Source organism: Cannabis sativa, chromosome 1 (assembly GCF_029168945.1).
Source record: "Cannabis sativa cultivar Pink pepper isolate KNU-18-1 chromosome 1, ASM2916894v1, whole genome shotgun sequence".
In the NCBI taxonomy this organism is placed as follows: domain Eukaryota; kingdom Viridiplantae; phylum Streptophyta; class Magnoliopsida; order Rosales; family Cannabaceae; genus Cannabis; species Cannabis sativa.
The window spans coordinates 65,090,214-65,117,408 of NC_083601.1; the positions used below are offsets into that span (position 1 = coordinate 65,090,214).

At 30.8% G+C, this 27,195-nt stretch overlaps 1 long non-coding RNA gene across 1 annotated transcript; it reads right to left on the bottom strand.

Annotated features, from left to right (window-relative positions):
• Positions 1 to 23,897: 23,897 nt before the first annotated feature.
• LOC133029515 (uncharacterized) lies at positions 23,898 to 26,303 on the bottom strand. Its single transcript, XR_009683645.1, has 3 exons — positions 26,165 to 26,303; positions 25,236 to 25,298; positions 23,898 to 24,080 (listed from the first exon to the last, which is right to left on the bottom strand). It is a non-coding gene; the product is annotated as an uncharacterized LOC133029515 (long non-coding RNA).
• Between the last annotated feature and the right edge of the window lie 892 nt (positions 26,304 to 27,195).

Here is a 27,195-nt window from a genome sequence, read left to right on the forward strand (position 1 = left end):
AAGCACGACACACAATAAATCAAAAAGGCACGACACGACATATTAAAAGACATTATAATTTAATAATAATAATAAAGTATGAATTTACCAATTATATATAAGTTAAAATAATGATAAAACTTAAATATAATATTGAATGTTATAATTCTATAATTAAAATTATTAAATTATGAAAAAATAATATTATATATTAATTTATTTATAGGGTGTGACATAAAAATTTGAGTATTTATAAGTAAATATTCAAATTATAATGATATTAATAATTTTTTATTTAATTATAAGTAAAATATTGTTCAAAAGTTATATAAATATAACTAAAGCTTAGAAATATACATATAATTTAATAATTATAAAAAAATATGAAAAAGTAAAGCACGAATTTAAGCTTGGATATGAAAATAGGTTGTCATGTTTAAAAAATACGATCGAAATGAGTAAAGTACAGCACGAATCCAAGCACAACACGAAAGTACTAGGCGTACAGGTCGTGCTGAGCCTACCCTTTAAAAATGTTGACACGACACAGCACGACTCATATTTTTCTGTAACACAACACGGCAAGACCCATTTTTTAAAAAGCACGAATAAATATGGGTCAAACTAGCACGGCACGCACAAACTTACAACACTAGTTTTTACCACCACAGTAACCCAATAATTTAAGAGTATTGATAAATGTACACACAAATTATACACAAACTTAACACGTATTTTGACAAATAATGGAAGTTAAATTTGTGTGTGATTTATATATGCAAATATTATTATAACTCATAAATTAAATTTCACACTAAAAAATATAATCATAATTTATGTAATACTCTCTTTATTTTATTAATTAAATAGTAATAATATATTAAACAATAATAATACTTAAAAATAATTACAAAACATAATACACATGACTACAATATCATGATCAATCATTAATTATACCCTAAACATAAGTATTAATAAAGATAACATTTAATTAACATATGCAAGAGGTATATTGTGTTAAACATAACATTTGTTTATTCTCCATGCCAAATTTAGTACAATATTTACATCTTGCATTAAAGATTGTCTTATATTTTAGTGTAATATTTACAGTTATACTTCAATGTACAATAACATTTTTAAGACAAATTGATCTAAAAAGTAAAATATCATTAATGACTATTAATAAATTAAATATTTAAAAATTATTAATAAAAATATTGTAAATAAAATATAGAAAAATTTATATAATTGACCAAAATTTATAAAAAAAAATTACAAAAATATTTCAACACGGAAAATATTTTATTTTTACATTTTGAATTTTTTTATTTATAAAAATACATCTTTAGTAAAAACAATAAACTATTTATTTCGGTTGTTTTATAGTTTATTTATAGATATATTATAGTTGTCATGAGATTGTTTTTTGGTCATTTTATAGTTTATTTATAGTTATCGTGAAGTTGATTTCTCGTTTTTTTTTTTTTTTTACTTTTTGTTGAGCAAAATGTATTTTTGTTTAAAACGTCTTTACATGTGTATTTTTGTAAATAAAAATTTTAGATCGTAAAATTGTTAATAAATATTAAAAAAAAAGAATATTTTTGAAATTTTTCTTGAAATGTATGCAATAAAGTATGTCATTAATGATTAATGACAAAAATATAATTAAAATAGTAATATTTATTGTGTGCTTAATTTAGCATGTTATATCTTGTGCTAAATTTAACCTAATTTTTATTTTAATGAATCAAATCATTTATATTGCATAGAAGAGTCTTTACAAAGCTTCAGCACCATATCAAAAGGCTTGATCTAAAAAATAGCTAAATACAATTATAAAGCATCACTACAAAAAATCTTACTTTTAGTCACAACAAAACTTGTGACTAAAAGTGAAAAAATTGTGACTAATTATAAATCATGATTCTTATGTTGTGACTAAAAGATCCGTGGCTAAAACTATTAGTCACAAAAATCACAACTTGTTGTGACGAAATGTATTTTTAGTCACAATACTTGTTGTGACTAAAACTAAATTAGTGATAACTTGTAACTAAATACTATGTTTTAGTCACAAGTAACATTTTGTTGTGACTAAAATTCACATTTAATCACAAAAAAAAAAGTATGTTGTGACTAAAAAGTTGTCACTAAAAGTAGCAATTTTTTATAGTGCATTAAACCATGCTTCCCCAATTTCTGTAAATATTTTTTTTTATCTAATATTAGTGATTATATTCTTAACATTATATTTAATAGTCTGTACACACACTTCAACAATATGCATTTTCTGATTTAAAAAATAATCATTATTGTTCATCCATATTTGGCAAACCAAACTAGTCACTATTGTTAGTAACTTTTTTTTTGCATTTAAAATTTTTGTTCTTGAGATACTTTGGAAAATTCCAGATAAGGGTCTCACATTTATCTGCCAGTCTAGCCATTTCTTAAGCTCCAAAAGCACCTGGAACTAAATTCACAATCAAAAATAAGTGTTGAATATTTTCAGTTGACATAAGAGACAAATTGCAGCTAGCCTATCCTTCGTTTGTAACTAATTTTGAATTGCAAGCCATGTGATGAAACTATGTTTAGAAATATTATACCAATTCCAAACTTTCCTGATGTAACCAATTTTGGATTGCAAGCCATGTGATGAAACTATATTTGGGAATATTTTACCGATTCCAAACTTCCCTATACCATGTAACTTTCTTTTGCTTCTCACTAAGCACCATGTAGCCCGTTTGGATACTCTATTTCTCTGTCATAAGAGTTTGATAATTTGGTATGAACTTATATTTTTCTTTGATTTTCACTATTTGCTTCCAATACCAATTACTATTCGTAGGGGAAGAATAGTCCACCAATTTTTATCTTTTAGGTAGACACTATGTATCCATTTCACCCATAAATTATCTTGATTTGATGATATCGCCCATACATACTTGGCTAATCCCACTGTATTCCATATCAGTGTGTTTTAGATCCCCAAACCACCCTCTGATTTTGGGTTGCATATAATTGTTCCTATGCCTTATAGCCAGGTGCTTGAGTCTCTGCTTGTCACGCCATAAAAATGCTCTACAAATCGAATTTATCTTCTTTAGTACAATTTTTGGCAACACTGTTATTTGAGACCAATAAGAATGAATGGAAATGAGAATCGCATTTATAAAAGTCACACGACCAGCAAATGAAATATTCCAAGTTCCCCATATTTGGGTTTTCTCTACCATCTTTTCCACCAAAATATCACATTCTAAAACCGATAATCTTCTAGCACATTTCAGAATACCTAAATAATTAAATGGCATTTCACTTCGGACAATACCTGAAGCATCAATAACTCACTGTATCTCATTCTCATCCATCCCACAACAAAAAAGAGTTGACTTGGTATATTCAGATGTAATCCTGAAGACTTAGAAAATAACTCCAGTCGTTGTAGTAAAAAGTATATGGACTTGAAATCTCCATGACAAAATAATAAGACATTATCTGAAAAATATAGATGGTTCAATTTTAAATCTAGGCGTCGTTCATGGAACTTGAAATCAACTTTTTGACCCACTTTAGATACTCCATGCAAAGCATAAAAATTAGTGGGGACATCGGGTCTCCTTGTTGCAAACCCAGTTTTGCCTCAAAGAAACCATGTAAAGATCCATCGAAATAAAGACAGAAGGGAGAAGTTCAGATACATACCATTACCAATTGCAGGAAGCTTACTGGGAAGTTCAGAGCTATTAGCATCTCTTCTATGAAATCCCATTCTAGTGTATTGTAGGCTTATCAAAGATCCAGTTTGATCATATAATTTGGCCTTTACTCTTCCGCCCATGATGTCGCACCAAGTTTTGGTACACCATAACACTATAAGCAATGAATCTACCTTGAACAAAACTACTTTAATTTTGTGCCACCAATTCAGGTAAAACCTGTCTTAAGCATGTACATATCATCTTAGTTGCTGCTTTGTAGATAACATTACAGCAAGTTATGGGTCAGAAATCACTAACCATATTTGGACATTCGGTCTTGGGAATAAGAGAAAGTGTAGTAGTATCCAGCTCTTTAAGTAACTTTCCTGAATGTAGAAAGATGGTATGGATTCACATGTTGGGAATATTTTACCAGAATCTAGGTTTACTAACAAGTATGTTGATTAACTTCCTAAAGATGAATATCTCTAAAATAATGAAATTAAACACGTAAGAGTTTAGAAAACCTTACATTGGCTGTAGCAGAATATGATGACTTATTCCACTCAAATGTCTAACCTTTGTTCCTTTCTGTTGTAGAATATTATCAAGAACTGAGCCTAGATCTCTTTCTCTCCTTCGAGTTTGGTTACGACCGTCTTACTCACTATGATTGAGTACTTGACTTGCTATGCGTGGACATGGCACTCTATCACTAAGGCTCAAGTATGAAGAATAATGAAAGAGGCTGAAATCACTATAGAAGGAACTCTCTCATCTACTAGTTGTCTGACAGAGAAAACTAAATTTTTGGCAAGTTGAAAATCAATTGGATGAGTGAGAGCATCATGTTCCTTTTATAGTGTTTTAACTAGGGCTTAGGGCTGAATTATATGGATTAAAAAAGAAAAAAAAAATATTGGGCAAAAATAACTCTAAGGCCGGCCACATAAAAGGACCAATATCTAGTTACAATTTTGCCACTTTATTTCAACCACTTATTCTTCTTTCAATAATACTGTATTTTCCAATTTAATCATATAAATGTCAACACTATTTATTTAATAATTATAATTAATTATCAAATTTTATCGCCATTTATATTATTTATTAATTAGACCATATAAAGTCTCTTAATTAATAAATTGATTCCAGAACCTCTTTTCTTCACAATTAAGCCCTTGCTTAATGAAAATTCATAAATAAGACATAGTCTAATTTTGAAATTATAATTGATTACTTAAAATTAATTAATTGAGTCTGCAAGCAGTATTATCTTAACTAGTGAGGGGACCTTGGGCCTACATAACCGAGCTTTCAATAACTAGATCTAGAATTCGCCAAGTAAATTCTCTAACTTATTAATTCTGCCTTGCGCCACTTGAGATTTGGAATTGAATAGCACTCTCAATTCTAAAGAACGTTCTATATGTACCACGATATAGATACATTATGATTATTCATTGTTACAATCCTAATAGTCAAGGATCCTCTATAGATGATCTACACTAAATAGGGACAAATTTACCGTTCTACCCTTCAATATATTTATCCTTAAAAAACTTAGCAACCTATAAATCATACTTCAGTAAAATAATATAATTACTGAAATGAGGCCTCAATCATTTATCTCTATTTAGCCAAGCTCGAAGAAAATCATCATTTCACATCCAAATACTTATAGCAGCTATAAATTTCATATCTATGATCAGGGCTCCCACTCAATTGAACTATAATGTTCCCAAGATGTAAATATTTGCCAAAACTATTGGTTATCTTCCACGAACACCTCTAAGAACATAAATAATACAACTAAGTTGAACCTAACCATATCAGGATTAAGATCCATAGACCTAAGATCAACCATTGATATTGACTTAGAAAGATATAAAGTAAGTTTATGATATCTTATCCAAGATCAACATCGGTCCCTTCTAATGTATACTCTATACATCTGATACTAGTAAACTTTGCTAATGCCATGGAAAGGACATAACACTTATCCAAGGTGTAAGTATACATTGTCGCCATTTATCATGCCAGTCTAAATCTGTGAACTGACAAATCATGGAAATTAAACTTTTAAACATATAATCATGATTGTATTCCACTGTGCTGATGACACTATAATCATGAACAAATATATATATTTGGGATAATAGCGGCTAAACCACCTGAACTTTACAGTTTGTAACAGTTAACCACAAAAACCAAAATTTTGGCGGCATAACTACCTAAACCCTGGTTCCGTTTTGCTCTGCACACCTCCATCCAGTTAAGTGTCATGATGGACTATCCACGTGTACACACTTGTAAGTGGCAAGTTTTTAGGGGTCCACGTAATAGAATTTATACATTAAATATAATCATGAAATAAATCATGTGAACCATGCAACATAAAAGCGATTTCTAATCTTATATTAATTAGTAAATCTGATTATATTGAAATGAGTTTTATTTAGGGCACAAAATCCATCACAAACATCACCTTTAACCAAATCGTAGTCATCTTGGAAAAAGTAACTACTATATCCATCTAGGCCTGGAGCTTTACCACTTGGAATATTGAAAATTGCTTCTTTTACATTAGCATTCGTATAGGCTTGTAACAGAAATCTTCTGATTTCCTATTCATCATCTTGGAATCCAAGAGAGATGAATAGAATTGACCAAGTTTGACCAAGGTTTGCTTCACTGATTTCTCATTCATCATCTTGGAATCCAAGAGAGACGAGTAGAATTGGAGCAAAATATCACTAACCTTTAAGGGATCATCTATCCTAGTACTAGACATATTTTTAATAGCAAAAATTCTTTTATTAATCGTTCTTGTTTTGAGACTGACATGGAATAAAGATGTGTTATTATCTCTCTCTTTTAACCAAAAAATCTTAGCTTTTTGGTAAAAAAAAGAGAGATAAGCTTTGTGTATATCTTTATAATCATTCCTTGCTTTTTGTTTCAGCTTACACTTATCTTCATCTAACGACATCTTCTGTAAGGCACTTTGACATTCCAGCAGAGTGTTACAGGCTATAGAATCAGCAGCATATATATCAATCACCTTCTCTTTATTCAGAATTCAAAAATCTACCTTTAATGACTTAAGCTTCGATACCAATCTCTACATTGGCGCACCAGTTACCTTCAATGATCATCCTTGTCTTACAATCTCATTATATTTTTTTGAAAAATCTCCACATTCTAAAGTACTTGAATGGGCTCTTACCAATTTTTTGATTTGGAAAAATGGTTAATATTGCTGGACAATGATCAAATTGTCCTTTGGAAAGAAAAACTACTTCAACATGTTCAAATTTTTCTAACCAATATTCACTGGTAAGAACTCTATCAATCTTTTAGAAAATCTGAGTCTTAAAGCCTTGTTTGTTGTTCCAAGAAAAGAAAGATCCCCAAAACTTAACATCCTCAACTTGACAAACTTTCACACATTCACGAAAAGCCACTGATTTTTTCTCTTTAACTAATATACCACTCTTTCTTCTGACTTTAAAATATCATCGAAGTATCCTAGTATCAACCACGGTTCTTGAATCCCTCTAGCAAGATATTTTAAATCATTCCAAAGCAAACCCCTCTCATTTTGATCATTTAAAGCATAAACAAATGTGACCAAGAAGAATCATGATATCCCGATGGCCAAACTCGCAAATACATTAATTGACTTGAACAAAACAAAATATTCACTTTAAACATAGTTATATTCCAACTTATTATGATTCTTCCACCTTGATTCCATGGTATATTATTCAAGAAATACCAACCGCTAAACATATTTACATAAACCCTCCCAGATTTTTTGCCCTCACCCTTGTTTTAAGGAGCCCAACTAATCCAATAAAATATTTAGAAATCAATTGCGTGATCTCAAATTGTTTATTTCAGTTATTGAGCCCTCTAATTGTTCCACCTTAAAATTCTATTCATGTGGAATCAGAGGCTCTCCCCGTCCACTATTATCATTTAATTCAGAACTTTTAATCTCATATGTACCTTTTGAACTCTCCCCTGTTTCAAGAGCTTCAAAGGCATTGGAAGTATTTATTGTTGCCATCTTCTCTATCACCTTCGTCTTTCCCCCACTTACAACTTTTTGAAAGCCATCGTCATTAATTTCTATCTTTGATTTTGCTTTAACAGGAACTTTGGGTTTCTCAATTTATTCCTCAACTTGAACTTTCTCTTTAGGTGCCCCTTTTTACAATTTTTCAGAAGTGTGACCCATTCCTTTACAATTGTTACAAACTAACGGTAATCGTTCATACTTCACCACAACAACATAATCATGATCAATTTCATCCGTAAAGGAAATAGTACTTGGGAAATCATGAAACAATCGAACCTTTACCAGAACACAAGAAAAATTAAGGCAATCCTTTTTCATTGTAATTTCATCCAACTGTAGAGGTGTCCTAAGTTGTCCCACGATTTTAAAAATAGAACGCTCCCCCAAAATTTCAATTCTAGTCCATGTAATTGTATCCAAATCGACACCGAGCTTACATCCTCCTAAAATCGGTATAGGAATCCCAGGGCTTCATGATTATTGGTTATCTATTGAAAAATAGATAACCACCATCCAATATCGCATCCTAACTATTAATTGCTTGAAATCTCTCAATGAATACCTTGGGTTTTAGAATTCCCACTTAGTCCACTCCTTTGTCTTTCCAAATTCAGCGTGCAAAACCTTCAAAGGGACCTAAAGGTAGGTTGGCTCCAAGCACGTAACAAACCATGGTTGCTGTAAAGACCGCTTAGTTTAATTTGAAAATTAGCAGTTAATCACGTTTAATTATGAAATTATTTATAGCTATTTAAATAATTATTATACTATTATTATTGAATTCAGAGATGCATTTTTATGTCATTCAGTAGTTTTCATAATTTTGCATTTACGGTGCCCGGTAACATGGAACTCGATGTTTGGCTCAGTAAAATCACAACTTAGTATGTTAGTAGTTTGGGATGGTTTATTAGACATTGGGAATGTCGGGAATGGCCGGGAATTTAGAATTTCCTAAAAATACCCCTTTAGTGTTATTTATGTGGTTTTAGTGTGGAGGGGCAAAATGGTCTTTTTGCCCCATTATTATTTTGTCTTCTAGTGATTTTAATAGTTGAATTATATGTTTATTTTATTATGTTTTGGCTGAAGTAAAATAGGAGTAAGTGACATTTAATTTCATTTTCATTTCAAAAATCAAAGTTAGAAAAGAAAAATAGAAAATTTCAAAAACTCTCTCTCTTTTCCTCTCTCTTTTCGGCCTCTTGGTGCAGCAAGGGTCTTGGGATTTTTCCTTGTGATTTCATCCCTCTTTGGTGTTCAATTCAAGCTAGGTTAGCTTCTAAGCAATTTCTCTTTAAGTTTGTTGAATTTTTGATGAAAATGGTGTATTGCATGCATGATAAATGGATGTTGTTGCTGCTGTATTTTGTTGATATTTTCAGAGATCTAAGCATGTTAAATTAAGGATATTTGAGCTGTTAGTGATGCATAATAGTTAGGTTGCTTGAGTTATGGTTTTTCTTGTTAAAAAGCTTGAGTTTTCAAAGAAATTGGGTGAATTGTTGCTGTAGTTGTTGCATGAGTTAGGTTTTAGTTTCTGCAGTTTTTATATGCTTGATTATGAGTTTGAATCATGGTTTGATTGCATGTGGGTAGTGTTTGATCAAGTTTGAGTTTAAAACTCAAAGCTTGGGCTTTAATGGCACTTTTTGTTTCTGTGCAATCTGGGTGAGTTTGTTGCTTTAGAATGGTTATTTGGGACATATAGAACAGGTCTGGAAGATCTTGTGTGATTTGGGTTGGATTTGAATGAGTTATGGAATTTTGAAATATGCCTGCGAGGAACCAGAATTCCGGTTGTGCATCCGGAATTCCGGATGGGTTTCGAAAATTCCCAGAACCGGAATTCCGGTTGGGCAACCGGTCTACCGGTTGGGGAAAATTCAGAAACCCTAGTTTTCCTCGATTTTATGTTATTTGGGGTATTGCCATGCTTTTTATCGATAGGGTAACTTTTAGTTCTTAGTTTAAGTCCCCGGGAAGTGATTTAGCGTATCACTTATAGTGTTGTGATTTTTATGGTTTAGGAGCCTGTAATCCGCAGCGCAGATAGTTCCAGTCAGGTTGACCGGCACACCTCAATTCGGAATCCAGTTAAGATTAGTATAACAGTATGCATATGTAGATTACATGTTTAGCGTGCATGTAGGAAGCCTGTTAGATTACATTAGATATGTATGTTGGCTTCGAACCATCCAACTGTGTCACGTCGGTACAGGCTGGAGTATGACCAGCAGCCGGAGTATGACCGGTTCGACCGATTAGGCTGACACTGTATCACGTCGGTACAGGCTGGAGTATGACCAGCAGCCGGAGTATGATTGGTTCGACCGATCAGGCTGATACTTAGGTTGGTGGTTCCGTACTATTTGACGTATCACGTCGGTATAGGCTGGAGTATGACCAGCAGCCGGAGTATGACCGGTTCGACCGATCAGGCTGATACTGTAACACGTCGGTACAGGCTGGAGTATGACCAGCAGCCGAAGTATGACCGGTTCGACCGATCAGGCTGTTACTTGTCAATAGTACCGTCCCTATGAACGTTCAGAACTCAGTACCGTGTTGGACACGGCAGTTAGGGGGACTCAGTATCGTGTTGGACACGACATTTAGGGTTATGGTCAGGGGTATGGGCGTCTGATCATGACCGGGATTTATGTATGAATATTATTATGCTTTTCTTACTGAGTCTGTCGACTCACAGTGCTATGTTTATGTGTAGGTAAAGGCAAGGCTAGAGCTGATGGACCGTGAACGAGCCTATGAAGATTGTACATGTCGGGGCGGTTAGGCCTGGAGCGTACGATCATCGGGACAGCGAGGCTATTTTTGTAACTAGTCACTAGGCGACAAATATTTTGTATAAACAGTAAACTTTTGTAAATGATTTTGTAATCGGGATCCCGAGTCTTTTGTATAAATATTTTACAAGTTTAATTAAAAAGCAAAAATTTTAATTAATCACGTTTTCCATAAACCTCGTTGATTAGCAACGAGCTGCACAACATGTTTAAAAATCACGTAATACGCCTTTGTTAGTTAGGGTGTTACAGTTGCGTTCCAGTACAACATTTCATCTTCAATATCCTCTTATTCAATATTTAGATAAATTCTCAGTATCCCCAAATTCACCATTCAAATTATAAATTAACGATGATGGGGGTGTAAAATTAGGGGAGTAGTGTGCTTACCAAATTTCAATTGAGCTTTAAAATTCTTAGTTGCTTCCAAATAGGATCTAAAATCTACTTTAGTTTCCTCCTCAATTCGACACATCTTCAATGATCTTGAAATCAAATTGCTTGAGAGAGTCATCATCTCCTCTTCCTCGTCTTCCTCTAAGTCCAAGGATTTTCGCCATAGATTTTTTCTTGACAACAATATCAAAGGATGTTGGTCCCTGTTTCTTTCTAAGAATCTCCTTTTTCCCTTTTGTTACTACTTTAATATGACCGATAGAGCTCTGATACTTGTGGGGACGTCCACAACCTGCTTGAACTTCAAAGGATGTTGGTCCTTATTTCTTTCTAAGGATCTCCTTCTTCCCTGTGTCTGAACCCTAGCAGAGCGAACTTGAAACTCGGGTGACGGCGGTCCTATGTTATCTAATTCGGAGCAATTTGACCTAATTTTTAGTATGTGCTAAATTTGGCACAACTTAGTGTTGGATTTTGTGCCCTAAATAAAACCCATTTTAATATAATCGTATTTACTAATTAATAAAGATCAAAAATTATTTTATGTTGCATGGTTCACATGATTTATTTCATGATTATATTTAATGTATAAATTCTATTAAGTCCAAAACATATGTATTTCTTCATGATTATTGTGTCATCAGCACAGTGGAATATAATCATGATTATATGTTCAAAAGTTTAATTCCCATGATTTGCCAGTTCGCTGGATTTAGACAGACATGATAATTTGCGATAGGTATACTTACACCTTGGATAAGTGTTATGTCCTTTCCAGGGCATTGGCAAAGTTTACCAGTATCGGGAGTATACATTGGAAGGGACCGATATTGATTTTAGATAATATATCATAAACTTTACCGTTATATCTTTCTAAGTCAATATCAATGGTTGATCTTAGGTCTATGGATCTTAATCCTGACATGGTTAGGTTCGATCTCAAGAGTGTTATTTGTGTTCTTTGATTTGTTAGTTAAGCCTACCTTTTGGTCTGGGTGATACGTACATTTTGGGAACATGATAGTACAATTGAGTGGGAGCGCTAATCATAGATATGGAATCTATAGCTTCTAAAGTTTTTAGAAATGAAACGATGATTTCCTTCGAGCTTGGCTGAATAGAGATAAATGATTGAGATCTCGTTTCAGTAATTATATTAGTTTACTGAAATATCATTTATAGGTAGCTAAGTGTTTTAAGGATAAAATACATTGAAGGGTAGAACGGTAAATTTGTCCCTATTCAGTGTAGATCATATATAGAGGATCCTTGACTATTAGGATTGTAGAAATGGATAATCTTAACGTATCTATATCATGGTACATATAGAGCGTTCTATATAACTGAGAGTGTATTCAATTCCAAGTTCTATAGTGTTTCAATGAGGAATTAATAAGTTGAGAATTTACTTGGTGAATTCTAGATCTACTTATTGAAAGCTCGGTTATATAGGCCCATGGTCCCCTCACTAGTTGAGATAATTCTGCTTGCAGACTCAGTTAATTGATTTTAGTTAATCAATTATAATTCTAAAATTAGACTATGTCTTATTTAAGAATTTTCACTAAACAAGGGCTTAATTGTGAAGAAAAGAGGTTTTGGGGTCAATTTGTTAATTAAGAGACTTTGCATGGTCTAATTAATAAATTACATAAATGGCAATTTTATTTAGTAATTAATTATAATTATTAAATAAATAGTTTTGGCATTTATAAATTTGATTTGAAAAATATGGTTATTATTGAAAAGAAGAATAAGTGGTTGGAAAAAGTGGTAACATTGTAACTAAAGATTGGCTCATTTAATGTGTACGGCCAAGTGTGATTTTTGCGCAATTTTTTATTCTTTCTTAGTCCATATAATTCAACCCTAAGCCCTAGTTGAAACACTATAAAAGGAACATGATGCTCTCATCTCATCCACTTTTGACACTTTGTCAAATTAATGCCTTCAACCAAACCTAGATGAGAGAGTTCATTCCCTAGTGTTTCTAACCTCCTTCATTGTTCTTCACCATTCGAACCTATAGTGATTGAGTGACATGCCCACATATAGCAAGTCAAGTACTCAATAATAGTGAGTAAGATGGTGGTAACCAAACCCGAAAGAGAGAAAGAGATCCAGGTTTAGATCTTGATAATACTCTGCTACAGAAAGGAATCAAGGGCTAGAGATCTTGAATGGAAGGAGTCATTATATTCTGCTGCAACCAATGTAAGGTTTTCTTAAACCCTTATATGTTTATTTCATTATTTTAGAGAATTCATATTTACGATGTTAATCAACATACTTGTTAGTAAATCTAGATCCTGGTAAAATATTCCCAACAACTGGCCTCAGAGCCATGGTAATGATTTACTTTCATGAAATATGGATTTAAAACGATGAATATTGTTTGCATGTTGATTTGGATGTGTTTATGTTGGTTTATATGTTAATTTGATGATTGAATATGATTTACAAAATTTTTCCATGAAAATATTTTATTTGGATTCCTTGTAAAAAATTAAGCAATTTTAGGTTTTACAAAACTCGATTCCGATAAAAATTGAGAAAGTTATGGTTGTTTGAAATTTTTGGTTGAAACTGTGTCGAATTGGTGCACGACGCTCGCACCAAGCATTCGGACAAGGAGATCCAATGCGCGCAGGTGTTCTGACAGCACACGTTCAGACAGATGCACGCCCATTGCACGCGCACATGAAGGCTGCAAGCAGCCTCCTGCGCGCGCGGACGAGGCTGCCAGTAGCCTCCTGCGCGCGCGGATGAGGCTGCATGTAGCCTCTGTGTGCACAACGTGGGCAGCCAACACCCCTAACCCGATTTTTTTGGGATTTTTTCCCAATTTTGAATTTTTTCAATTTTCAAACCCAAATTTCAAAATAAAATATTATTTTTAATATATTTAAACTTAAATATCAATTTTAAATTAATAATATTTAATTTGTAATAGATTATTATTAATTTTTGTTATTTTGAGGTTTAAATTTAAAAATTGATTATATTATTTTTAAAATTTATGGTGAGATTTTAAAAATTTGTTAATTTCTTTAATATTTAAATATTATTTAATTATAAGATCAGATATTTTAATATTAGACATATTTTAAATTAAATGATAGCCTTATCCTTTTAATTTGAAATATTATATTAAAATTATCTTATAAGATAAATTAAATAATTAATAAATTTGAAATTAACTTAGATATTTTTACAGATATTCTAACCACGATATTTTCAAATTCAAAATTGGTTATTTTGTTAAACATTTAATTGTTTATAAATTATAAGTTAAAAAAAATGATATTTATGCTATTTTATATCATTTTTACTTATTAGAAATTTATAAATTATATTTTAAATATTTAAATAGCCTAGATATTTTTGCAGAAATTTGAAAAATGCTTAATTTGAGATATTTTAACATATAATTAGGATAATTATTATTTGTTTATTATTTTATTCTTAAAATAATAATTGCCTAACTATATCTATTTTAAAATTAGTTTATTTTATTATTTTAATTTTATTAAATTATAAGATTAGAAAATGATATTGAAAATATTTTTTTTCCAAATCATTTATCTTATTAGATATTTAATTTAATTTGATAAAATCATTTATATAAACATTGATATTTTAAATTAGTTTTATTTTTTAATTTTAAATTTTGATGAGATATTTAAGGTTGATTTTAACAACCCTAAATTTTCAAAATTTAGTTGGTTAGTTTAAAATAATAATTTAATTATATTAATATCTTATTTCACATTTTGTTACATGGATATTGTGTTTGTTATATTTAATTGTTTATTCAAAACTTTATTTTAACAAACCTATTATTTATTTGATCTAAATTGCTATGATTAACTTTTTGATAGATCCAATGATCTGATTTTAATCATAGTCCAATTGTCAATAGATCCTATAAATAATTTGTAATAGATAAATTTTATAATTTCTTTCATCTGTGTAAATCTAGTAAAATGATAGGGCCCATCCAAATCAATTTGACCTGTGTGAGCGTATATGTTTGCTTTTAGGCTTAGATGCATATAGGAAGTCCATTTATTTCTAGATATTTAAATGGACTAGGTTGCTAAAATAAAATATCACCCATGATAGTTTTATTTAGGCCCAATTAGTATTGGGCTTATTCAATGAATAACAATTATTTAATGAAAGGTTAAATTCCTCTCATTTGGGCCTTGTATGAGAGTTATTGGGTCATTAGTAGTGGGTACGACATACTGAACCCAACCCTCCCTCACATGAACAACCTCAAATGTGAAGGCGCATTTGCCTTATTTAAATAATTGTATTAGGCTAATTATACTAGTTTAACCTAATTAAAATTGAATTAGCAACATAATTAATTTAAAAATAAATGAAATTAATTTTTCATTTGATTATTTTAAAATTAATTTAGATAAATACACTTAGTTTAATGAAATTTCTAGTAACTAATTTATATTTTCTAATATCTAATTAAGTAGAAAAATATATTTAAGTTAAAAATTAATTAATTAATTAATTTTAGACCAACTTAAATTAGAATATTTTTCTTAGAACTTAGAATTTAAATATAATTAATAATTAAGTTGATTTTATTCAAGATACTTAATTATTTGTTTCTATTTCATGAAATTTAATTAAACTAGAAAATATATTTAAGTTGAAAATTAATTATTTAATTAATTTTGGATCAACTTCAATTAGAATATTTTCTTAGTATTTAAATTAGAATTAATAATTAAGTTGATTTTATTCAAGATACTTAATTATTTCTATTTTAATGAATTTAATTAAATAGAAAATTATATTTAAGTAAGAAATTTTTTCAATTTCAAATCAACTTAAATTAGAATAATTTTCAGAATATATTTTAATTTATTTTAATAATCATTTTCCTACCTAATTATGAATTGCATTTATTTATTTTAAATGCAGATATTTCAAAATTTTTTAATTTAAAAATTAGATTAAAGTTGAAAATTAATTTATCAATTACTTTTAGATCAACTTAAATCAAGTTATTTTCATGAATGATTTATTAAAATAAATAGAGTATAATATATTTTAATTAGAAAATTAATAATTAGTTTATGAATTATCTAGATAGATATTTTCTAGGTAGACTTTTTGGTATTTTTCTAGATATATTTAATTAAATAAGAAAATTAATATTTAAGTTGATTTGTTCACGACACTTAAATATTTTTTATATTTTTCTTTAGAGATTTAATTAAATAGGGAAATTATATTTATGTTGATAATTAATTTATTTAATTTAAGACCAACATGAATTAGAATAATTTTTTCCACTTTTCTTTGATTTTATTTTATTTTAATGAAGAATTTCGAAAATGTGTTATTTTTAATACATTGGATTACGAATTCAGTTAATTATATATTGTTGGGTTTTGTACCCTAAATAAAACCCATTGCAATCTGATTAGTTATCGATTTAAGAGACTTGAAGTGATTTATGTTAACATGTATTTTACATGCTTATGGTTTAATATATATATATTTAATATATGCACAAAATCAGTTAAGTCCAGAACATATATTTATTCACAATTACAGTATTGTCAACACAGTGGAATGTGATTGTGATTATATGATTCAAAAGACTAAGTCCCTGTTTCATCAGTGTTTTGCATTTACACTGATGTGATAATCAGCGATGAAGTGTACTTACACTTGGAGTAAGTGTTATGTTCTTTCCAGGACATTGGTAAAGTATACTAGTTTCGAATGTATGGAGTATACATTGGACTGGACCGATATTGAACTTAGACAAGATATTATAAACTTATCGTTGTATCTTTCCAAGTCAATATCACTAGTTGATCTTAGATTAAAGGAATCTAAATCCTGATATGCTTAGGCTCAATCTCAGGAGTGTTATTCATGTTCTTTGATTTATTATTTAAGCCTACTTTTGGGTCAGGGTGATACGTATATTTTGGGAACATGATAGTATGACTGAGTGGGAGCGCTAAACATAAATATGGAATCTATAGCTTCTACTGGTGTATAGAAGTCAAGTGATGATTCCCTTCGAGCTTAGCTAAATAGAAGTGAATGGATGAGCTCTTGTTTCAGTGACTATATCTTAGTTCACTAAAACATCATTTACAGGTAGCTAAGTGTTTTAAGGGGCCAAATACATTGAGGGGTGAAACGGTAAATTTATCCCTTCTCGGTGTAAATCATCTATATAGAGGATCTTTGATCAAATTAAGATTATAACGATGGTTAAATGAGATAGCGTATCTATATCGCGGAACATATAGAAGGCTCTATATAAGTCTGAGAGTGCTATTCCAAGTTCTAAGAGTGGATTCAACAAGGAATTAATAAGTTAGGGAATTTACTCGGAAAATTCGGTTCGGGTTATTGGAAGCTCAGTAATATATTCTAAACTTAGACTAAGTCTAGTTTGTGAATTTTCACTAAGCAGGGGCGAAATTGTAAGGAAAAGAGATTCTAGGTTTATTTATTAATTAAGAGACTCTATATGTCTAATTTTAATTATGTTAAATGACAATATTATTTAATAATCTATTTTAGTTATTAAATAACTAGTTTTGGCATTTAAATTGTTAAAATTGGAAAATTGGCGTTTTTAAGAAACTATAAATAAAAATTGTGAAAACTGCAAAATTCCAAGTGAGGCCTAGGGCTGAGCAAAAAATTCAGAAAACCGTTCAAACCGTTCAAACCGACCTACCGAACACCGTTAAAACCAAAACCGTTTAAACCGAAAACTGAAAAAATCGTTAACGGTTAAAACCGCCTTTAAATGGTCGGTTTTTGTTTCGGTAGCAAACCGACCGAAAAAACCGAAACCGACCGAATTTATAAAAAATATAAATAAATTTATATATGTATACTATTTAAGTTAAGTTTATGTATATATATAAGTTATATTATTATTATATTAATATTAATAAATTAAAAAATAGTTTACGTATAAAAATAATTTATGTATACATATATATTTTCTCCAACTCCAACACTGCTCCCTTCGTCTCTCTCGCTCAGTAACTTTCTTTTTCTATCTCTGTTAATTTTTCATTTAAAATGCTAAAGTTATTAAGGAACTAATTATATCTCTTTTCAGTATCATAAATTATAGTAATTGATTAAATCTTCAAAAATCTAAAAGCCTCCATTCCATGAATTAATTACAGTGAGGGGCTGCTTTTTTCAATATTCATTATCTTTCTCTATCTTTCATATTCATACAAAATTTTCTCTTTTCTCATACAGTCTTTCAATTTTGCATATACTAAACTACTAAAGTATAAGAAATCAACAAGAAGAAATGAGCTAAAAAATAGATTCTAACTTTCCTTTAAATTTGATAATATTTTACAAAAAAAAAAAAAATCAGTTTCGGCGGTTTGAACCGACCAAACTGCGGTTTACATTGGTCGGTTCTAAGGGGTTTCCTATATTGGTCGGTCGGTTTTCGGATTACACCAATCCAGACTAAAAACTGAAATTTGGATTTTTTAATAAAAAAAAAACCGACCGAACCGACCAATGCTCAACCCTAGTGAGGCCCATTAACACCATGGCCGACCACTTGTTCAAGCTTTTTCCAATTATTATTTTCATTATTTTAATGCCAATTAATTACTAACATAAACCTAGTAGTTGCCTATAAATAGAAAGTGATGGCTCACACCAAAATAATGTTTTTTTTCAGTAATTCAGGAAACTACCGTTCAGAAAATTGAGCCACTCACTTCTCTCTCTCTTTTCCTCTTCCAATTTCGAAATACCCTAGTGATAGAGTAGTGCCCACACACAGCAAGTGGTACCTCAATCATAGATTGGAAGATCGTGAAGAATCCAAATCAAAGAGAAGGACATTCAGACTCAGATCTTGATAATACTCTATGACAGAAAGGATACAAGGGTTAGAGATCTGAGTGGAAGGAGACATATTATTCTGCTGCAACCAATGTAAGGTTTCGTTAACTTTATATGTGCTTATTATTGTTTTAGAAAGTTCATATTTAGGATGTTAAATAACATACTTGTGAGTAGATTTAAGATCCTGGTAAAATAAATTCCAACAACTGGTATCAGAGCCATGGTAATTGATTTGCTTGCAAGAAATTTGGACTTAAAACGATTTGTATGTGATTTGGATGGTTTCATGTTGATCTATGTGTTATATGATGATTGATTGATGTTTGTGAATTTTCGTGAAAAATTATTGAATTTTGTTTCTGGAATTATTTTTATTAGATAGTTTGGAAAAAAAAAATAAGCAATTTACTTTTTTACAGAACTCAATTTCGATTTTATTTAAATTAGTTATGAATTTTTGAAAATCGAAAAATATCAGGATGGTGTCACCCACCCTACGCGCGCGGATGAGGGTGCTACCCTCGGATGCACCCGCTCAGACAGCCTGCTGTCCGAGATTTCTCGGTCAGGACACAGGCGCCTGTCTGAAACCGTCGCTGAGTGCACGCGGAGAGGCTGCTAGCAGCCTCCTGCGCCGTATCCACTCGTTCGTGCAGCCCTGTACGTGCATGTGGATAGTATGAATTTGCAATGCATACTGTCTGTACCACTTACATTTTTTTTTTCGTTTTCTTCGATTTTTCATGCTATTTCATGGAATTAACTTTTGATTTTTTGTGTAGTTTTGTATTTTGATTTTTACTTGTCATATTTCAAATCTAATTATCAGAAATAAATTAATTTGAATTTTTTTTAAAAAAAATTAATTTTAGATATTAGTGTAATTTGAATTTGAAAATAGGTAAAAATCTATCTTTTTGCTTAATTTTTTATCTTATTTTTAAATTTGATTATTTTATCTTATTTTTTAAATTTAAGGTCAGATATTAATTTTTTTTAAAAAAATTATTCTATTTTTAAATAATTTGACCTTATTTAAATTTAAAATAAGATACTATAAACATGATATTTTGAATAGAAATAAGATATTTTGCTAACTTTTAAATTTTGTTATTTTTTATTTAAATTAAATAATAAAATCAGAAAATGTAGATTTATTTATCATTTTTTATTTTATTGAATATTTAATTTATAAAATAACATGAAATTTAAAAGGTGGTTAGCAAATTTTTTTTTTTTTTGAAATGATATTTACGTTAGTTGAAACTTAATTTTTCAAAATTGTAGGTTTAATTTTAAATATTATTTTATTTCATTTAAAAATCCGAAAATATTTTTTTTATTATTTAATTATTTTCGAAATTTAATTTATTATTTTAAATTAAATAAATCCTACTTCCAACTATCCAAATTCAACCTGTTGCAGGAGTTTGTGTTTTAGCTTATGTGTAAGTTTTATAAAACCTATTATTGCTTGATCTAAATTGCCATGGTTAACTTGTTGACAGATCCAGTGATCTGATTTTAACCCATGGTTCAATTGTCAATAGGTCAAGTAAATAATTTGTAATAGGTAACTTTTACATTCTTCTTTCATCTGTGTATGACCTAGTAACATAATAGGGTCCATCCAAATCTGTGTACCTGTATGAGCCTATATGTTTATTTTGTTGTAGATGCATATAGGTTGTTGCTAAATAAAATGTCACACCCTGATAGATTTTATTTAGGTTCATTTAGTTTTTGGACCTATTCAATTAATAACAGTTATTTATCTTAAGGTTAAATTCCTCTCTTTTGGGCCTTGTGTGAGAGATGGGGGCCAATAGAAGTGGGCATGACATACTGAACCCAGTTCCCCCTCACATGAACTACCCCAATTGTGAAGGCCCATTTGCCTGATTTGAATAACTGTACTAGGTTAATTAAATTAGTTTAACCTAATAAAATTGATTAGCAACATAATTAACTTTTAAAAAATATGAAATTTATTTTCATTTTAATATTTTAAAGTTAATTTTAAGAAAAACACTCTTAGTTTAAGATATTATTTCTAGATAAACTATTTGTATTTTTCTTGTATTTAATTAAATAAAGAATTTTAACTAACTAGATTCTTTCTGAAGCTTATTTTAATTATTTCATTAAATATTCCTATTTAAGTTATAAATTAGTTATTTCTAACTAATTTTTTTCATATCAACTTAAATTTGAATATCTTTTGAATTTAATATTAAGTTGAGGAATTCTAAGAGTTGGTTATTGAAGATTCTAGAGATATTTTTTTTAAGTTGTTAAACTTAAAATGGAATATTCTTAAATTAGGTGGTTACAACTTAATTTTGATATTTAATTAAATTTTATTTGATATTTTTAAGTTGGTTATTTTAGATTCTTTCTATAACAACTTAAATTAGATATTTTTCAAATTTATGAAAAGATACTTAGTTAAATTGAGATATTTTCTAGATAGTTATTTCTATATTAGTTATTATTTCTAATATTACAGTAGAAAAATATAATAAATTGTGAAATTAATTGTTTAATAATTAATTTTGGTACAATTCAAGTTAAGAATATTTTTCCTAGTATTAAACTAGAATTAATAATTAAGCCTTCTCTATACTTAATTATTTATTTCTTGAATTTAATACATTTAATTAAATTGAAAATTAAATACTTAAGTTGATTTTCATCATGATACTTAAATATTGTCATTTTCATGACATTTAATTAAATAAAAAATTATTTTAAGTTGGAAATTTTTATAACAACTTAAATTTGAATAATTTTCAAAATACATTTTATTTATTTTATTAATCAATTTTTTCGAAATTGCATTTGATTATGCAAGATGATTTTGAATTTATCTTGAAAAATAGATTAAAGTTGTAAATTAATTATTTTTTTTAATTAATTTTTGAATCAACTTAAATCAATGATTTTTTTCATTTAATGATTAATCTAAAATAAATGAACTAAAATATATTATTATTAGAAATTGAATTAATTAGTCAAAGAAAAATCTAGATAGATAATATTTTTGCTTGAAGTATTTTTTTCAGTAAACATTAATTTATTTTTAAGTATTTCGAAAATTGTATAATTTTATACTTTAATTTTTCGAAATACAATATATATTCTTATAGAAAATTTAAATTTGAGTTGCAAATTAATTTAAATTAATACAACTTAAATTAAATAATTTTCTTAATATTTATTGGAAAATTAATACTAAGATGGAAATAATTCATTTTATTTTCATAACCATCTAAGTATAATTTTATAAATATTAAATTAAATTTTATTTAGAATTTTATTCTAAATTTGAAATTTAATTAAATAAATATATATTTAAAATAAATAAATAATAAGAAAATATATTTTAAATAATGAGCTTTATTATTATTAAGATATTCGATCTCCATTGTTGGTTTTACATAGCTATTGTTTTAGTGAGTAATCCTCCCTAATGGAAGAACGTTCATTAGCAAGTTAGCGCCGTTGAATCTCGAGAGATAAGTATATTTGTAAGTTTTTTATATTAGTATTGATCATCCTAATGGTGGCGACTGTATAAGACTTACAAACGTATGAAATAATGGTGGAAGCTCATGAAATAGGAATGACCTTGACTCTCGCCTAAACGGGACAACGTCGGATTCTCTTTTCGATCGAATAAATGGTTGCTAGAATGGTTATTATTTTAGATGAGCTGACAACTCTATTCAATGGATGGTAGCTTTGACTCTCGCCTAAACGGGACACTGATATCAGTTTGTTGAAAACCTTGGAAATTGTTTAGGATTGTATATTTTAGTATTTTCTCTTGTCATTCCTACTTGCTATATGCTAATAATTTCTAAATAAGATTTTGTGGTAAACCATAATTGATTTCTATTTATTATTTTGTAGTATCCTGTATAGCCATGTCAAATCCCATGTTATCATTGTTGACTGAAAATAAGCTAAGTGGATCTAACTTCCCTAAATGGAAAGAGAACATTAATATTGCTCTCATAGGTGAAAGTGCCCTGTTTGTGTTAACTGAGCCGTCTCTGAGCAATGGGTGACAATGCAACTAAAGCTGTTAAAGAGAAGTTCGAGCGTTGGCAGAATGCTAACAACAAAGCTCGATACTTCATGCTTTCCAGCATGGTTGACACCTTGAAAACAAGGTTTGCAACCACTATCACGGCTGCAGAAATAATGACGCAGTTAACTGAGCTATTCAGAATGGCATCTATCCAGTCTCGCTTTGACGCGACTAAGAAATTCATCAATGCACGGATGGAACCCCATCAGAATGTGCGTGATCACCTTCTCCAAATGGTGCTGAAATGGATAAGACAACTCAAGTGAGTCTTATCTTGAATAGTCTGACTCCAGCTTTTCTGCCCTATACATCAAATTATGTCATGAATAAGAAGGAACAAGACTTTCACACGTTAGTCAATGACCTTCAGACATACGAAAATTCGATTGGAGGACCCAAGAAGAAAGAGAGTAAACCTCAGAATTCTGGAAATGGTAATGGGACGATTAAACCTGAGGCACACGTTTGTTGGAAATTATTTTACCAAGATCTAGATTTACTAACAAGTATGTTGGATTAACAACCTAATATGAATTCTAAAACAATGAAAATAAACACATATAAAGTTAGAAAACCTTACAGTGGGTGCAGCAGAATAATATGACTCCTTCCGTTCAGATCTCTAGCCCTTGATTCCTTTCTGTAGCAGAGCATCACCAAGATCTGAACCTGGATCTTCTTTTGTCCTTATTTGATGCAGAAATTCCATAGTCTTACATACTATGATTGAGATACCACTTGATGTGTGTGGGCACTACTCATGTAACGCCCTAAATAATTAGGCACGCTACCCAAAATACTTATGAAACCCCAATCCCCTAAACGGGATTACTAATCAAAATAGCGCACAATTTAAACTTTTATATTAAACAGAAAGAAAATAAACTTGTAATATATTTAAAACTTTTAAAATAGTTGGGATCCCAAAAATATTTACAACCGCTATTACAAGTCAATTATTTCTAGCCGACCTAAACGGCAAAATAGAATTCAAAAGTTCATCACTGATAGACCCTTAACCCGCTTGGTCTGATATGGCTTGAACATGTACATTCTTCATCTTGCTCCTCAAACTCATGGTTGATCAGCCACTGACTTACCCTTTCCTGCACAGTAGAGCACCCGTGAGCCAAGCCCAGCAAGACAGTATAAAACATATCAATAATATGCTCATCATACAATATAAACAACAATGCTATTCAAATTTGTCTGTGTGACACAGACCTGCATGTTACGCTCACATGCCTATTTATGTCTACGTGGCGTAGACCTACGTGTTGCGCTCACACGTCTATTTATGTCTACGTGGCGTAGACCCACGTGTTGCTCTCACACGTCTATTTACAATAAGGCCTTAGATCAGTTCATCTCGGTTCTTGTTACCGAATCCAACCTGGTTATGCCTTGAGCGCATAACCCTTAGTCTCAACATATATATTTATCATATAATTATTGGTGCCACTGCACTATTTGTCTATTTGCTATAGACCTGCGTGTTACGCTCACACGCCTATATATGTCTATGTAGCATAGACCTACGTGTTGCTCCCACACGTCTATATATGTCTATGTAGCATAGACCTACGTGTTACGCTCACACGTCTATTTACAATAAGGCCTTAGTAAGGTTTATCTCGATTATAATTACCGAGTCTAACCTAGTTATGCCTTGCTCACATAACCCTATTCATATATATTTACGTAATCCATACATTACGTTCTTTCAGTGGTTTATCCTAGTAATATACTAGGTCTAGTCAAGTTATGTCTTATGCACATAACTCTTGAAATATATGTATGTATTCAATAGATAACAAAACATATAGAATCTTAGGGTAATAACCCTAAATTACATACCAAATAGTCTCTCATATAACATATCATTGCATGCTCAAAATAACACTTATAAAGATTAATAACCCTAATTCATGCTTTCACTTGATTAGCAATATTATTGTACATCATGACTTTCTTACCTTCACATAACTTCTAGGGTAATAACCCTAGACCGCATTACTATCAAACTCAAGGTACTAATTTACCGAGTCTAACTTAATTATACCTTGTGCGCATAATTCTTTATTACAATCTATTTAGCATGGCATAGCATTTACACATTAATAATTACTAGGGTAATAACCCTAGGCCATTAAACCGCTCACTTTAGGGTAATAACCCTAATCTCGGTTTCTAATTATCACCAATATAATATTTAATATAAGCACCACTGTGCATATCTCTATGTGCAACTTCTGTCTTACCTGTTGTCCTGCAAAGGCAGAGATTCCGAATCCCCGGGTGCTCCTGACCAGGTGCCGGTAATCCTAGTCACACAATTCGGGATTTCCACAAATAGGGTTAACCCCTGATTTCATATTCATAAAATAAATTCATGGCATTTCAAATACAGATAATCACATAGAGCTCAAAAAGAGCTTTCCAACGGTATAAAGAACGTCCCAAACGGAGTCCCGAGTCAAAAGTTATGGCCGAAACAAAATTCAGCATTTCCCGATGAACTCCAACCGGAATTCCGGATGAACCAACCGGAATTCCGGTTGTCTGGGCAGAGAACACGAAATTTCTCAATCTTTAAACCCCCAAAACTCACTCAAATCATCCCCAAACATTCCCAAACTTTCCAGAGCATCAATATATGTCATAATAAACATATTCCACAACTTAAACCCAACAATTGCACTAAAAATCAAAAAGTGCCATTAAAGCACCAAGCTTGAGTTCCATGAACTCAAGCTTGCTTTTCACAACCAAAATCACAATTAATCCACTTAGAGCAGCTAGCAAATATTATAGGGTCTAAAACACATATTTATGCATCAAAATCCAACAATAAACCCCATAATTTCAGATTGTAAAAATCAACTTAAAATTATGTTCAAACTCCAAAACTTCAAGCTCTAAACTTGAGCTTCAACTCAACCAACTCAATCGATTTTCCAGCTGCAAACACTTTCAAAAATCTGAATTCAAGACATGAAAATAACCCTAAAAATTTATCTAGAGCTCAATCAAACACCCAAGCAAGGATTCAAGCATCACATACTCAAATTCAACAAAACTAACTTCAATTCCTTTACACATGCAATCTCAAGAACATTAGCACAAACTTATGCTTTTACAACACTCAAATTCAGAAGTAAAAATCAAGACTAAAGTCATAGGAAACTACCTCAAACTCAAACCAAGAGTAAGCTCAAAGTTCTACAATTATCAAGCTCCAAAACCACCAAACATCAAGCACTTTTCTTCAATTCTTAAAATTGAAAATTAAGAGAGCAAGAGAGGGAGAGAGGGTCGGGTAAGAGAGAGGAATAACACCAGAAATTAATCCATTTTTTTTTAAAAGAAATTCATCTTTATCCATCATAGAAAATAAAGGTCAAATGACCAAAGTGCCCTTAAGGCCAAAACACACATGATCACCTTCACAAGGGTAAAATAGTCATTCAATATTTCTGCTGCATATCCGTCTCGAGTTCCCAGGTTGCCTCTTCTACCTTACTGTTCTTCCAAAGTACTTTCACCAGTGCCACTGTCTTGCTTCTCAAGACTTTCTCTCTTCTATCAAGTATTTGCACTGGTTATTCCTCGTATGACAAGTCCGGCTGAAGTTCCAATACTTCATAACTCAGAACATGGGACGAGTCTGAGACATATTTCCGAAGCATTAAAACATGAAACACATTATGTATAGCTGCCAGCGCTGGGGGCATAGCCAACCTGTACGCTACTTGCCCTATCCTCTCAAGGATTTCAAAAGGTCCAATGAACCTCGGGCTAAGCTTTCCTTTCTTCCCAAAGCGTTTTATGCCTTTCATCAGAGATATTCAGAGAAATACCATGTCCCCGACCTGAAAATTAATATCTCTGCGCTTTGGATCGGCATAACTCTTCTGCCTACTCTGAGCCGCGAGCATTCGTGCTCTAATCTTATCAACTGCCTCACTTGTTTTTTTTTTAACAGCTTCGGGACCCAAGAACTTTCTTTCACCCACTTCATCCCAGTGAATGGGCGATCTACACTTTCTTCCATATAAAAGTTCATAAGGAGCCATCCCGATTGTTGCCTGATAGCTGTTATTATAAGAAAACTCGATCAGGGGAAGGAACTTTACCCATGATCCCTCGAAGTCAAGCACACATGCCCGTAGCATGTCCTCTAAAATCTGAATGGTCCTCTCGGATTGCCCATCCGTCTGA